This window comes from Microcebus murinus, chromosome 22 (genome assembly GCF_040939455.1).
Source record: "Microcebus murinus isolate Inina chromosome 22, M.murinus_Inina_mat1.0, whole genome shotgun sequence".
NCBI classification, from domain to species: Eukaryota; Metazoa; Chordata; class Mammalia; order Primates; family Cheirogaleidae; genus Microcebus; species Microcebus murinus.
This window is the reverse complement of record NC_134125.1, coordinates 23,198,433-23,200,040: the sequence shown is the minus strand read 5'-3', so window position 1 is coordinate 23,200,040 and position 1,608 is coordinate 23,198,433. Positions and strand designations below refer to the sequence as shown.

Here is a 1,608-nt window from a genome sequence, read left to right as displayed (position 1 = left end):
GTGCAGGGCCCCTGGGACCATGAAATTTGAAGCATTTGAATTTGTTTCAGGCCTGGCTCAGCTCTGAGAAGATCCGCAGCGCCCCCTGCTGGGCTGTGATAACTATGGCTTGTTCTTTCTCTAGTGTTAAATATCTGCTCCAGTGCCGGAATTTTAGTTTCACAGACACTTGTTCTTGAGCCTCTTCAAAGATTTATTTTTTTCTTTTTATTTAATTATTTGTTTTTATTATTCCCATTGAGTTTGTTTTTATGACTACTAATTTTTTCTGAGATTTTTCTCTTTCCCATTTTTTTCAAGAATATCAGAAACAGCTCATCAAAGGAATTGTGCGGTTGCTGACTTAAGTGTGTCAGCCATATACTTTCATCACCTGTGTCATCTCAGTGTCTGTGTCTGTGGATTGTCTCTTCCCCACTCAAGTTGTAATTTTCCTGGTTCTTGATGTATCAGGTGATTTTTATTGTTTTCAATACATGTTGGACATTATATTAGGAAACTCTGTAGAGGTTTTGTTGGTATATATGAAATAGCACCTACTGGTGGTTTATTTTTGGTTTTCTCTGTTAATTTTCATTTTGCCATTCTAAGGAGACATGGGACACATTCCCCTTGGTAAGCATTTAGTTTCTTTGCCATCAGTCAAACCATCCTGGAAAAGGGTCCCCTGCAGTCTGTTTTGCCTGGTGTTTGTCACGGGCAGTCATGACCGTGATCAGAAGAAAGCAGGGGCAGGTTTTTGTCTCACTTCCCCGTGGGCCTGCAGCACTGTGGAGCACCCAGACTACTGTCATAGGACTGGCAGTAATAGTCAGCCTCGTCCTCAGCCTGGAGCCCCGCGATGGTCAGGGAGGCCGAGCTGCCAGACTTGGAGCCAGAGAACCGGGCAGGGACCCCCGAGGGTCTACCGCTACCACCATAGATGAGGAGTTTGGGGGCCGTTCCTGGGAGCTGCTGGTACCAGTTCACAACATACCCACCCCCGATGTTGCTGCCGCTTCCGGAGCATGAGATGGTGACGCTCTGCCCCGGGGCTCCAGACACCGAGGGCGGCTGCGTCAGCGCAGACTGGGCCCAGGACCCTGGAAGGGGGAGACACACACATGGTGACTCTGTGTCTGGAGACAAGAGGACAGAGCAGGGCCCCACGGTCCTCCCAGGGCCCTTCCCTGGCCCGAGTCAGCTCACCTGTGCAGTGAGCCAGGAGGGAGAGCAGGAGCGGGGCCCAGGCCATGGCAGGACTGTCCCGAGTGCTGCCTTCTGTGCCCGCAGCTGCAGCAGCTTCCCCAGGTCTGTCCTTCCCCTCTTCATACCCTGAGAGGGGAGGCTCCTCCATGCAAATGGCCCCGGCTTTCTGCACCCCCTGGGCCCTGGTCAGGCCCTGTGCCTGAGGGTGTCAGGGGTGGTCGGGGGCGGGGCTGTGTGGTCCCAGGGGGTGGGGAGGTCACAGCTGTGCCCTGAGCAGAGGGCACCAGGCAGGGCAGGTGCTGGTTCCAGCTCTGATAACCCCACACCTCTCAAGAGGAGGCCCCGAGCGCCCCCTGGTGTCCAGGCCCTGAGTCACCATCATGTGACATGGTGACCAGAGTGTCCCAGAGCCTGCCCTGC

At 53.5% G+C, this 1,608-nt stretch overlaps 1 pseudogene; it reads right to left on the bottom strand.

The window, feature by feature from the left end:
- Window positions 1-221: 221 nt before the first annotated feature.
- On the bottom strand, window positions 222-1,332 carry LOC142863491 (immunoglobulin lambda variable 1-40-like; annotated as a pseudogene).
- Between the last annotated feature and the right edge of the window lie 276 nt (window positions 1,333-1,608).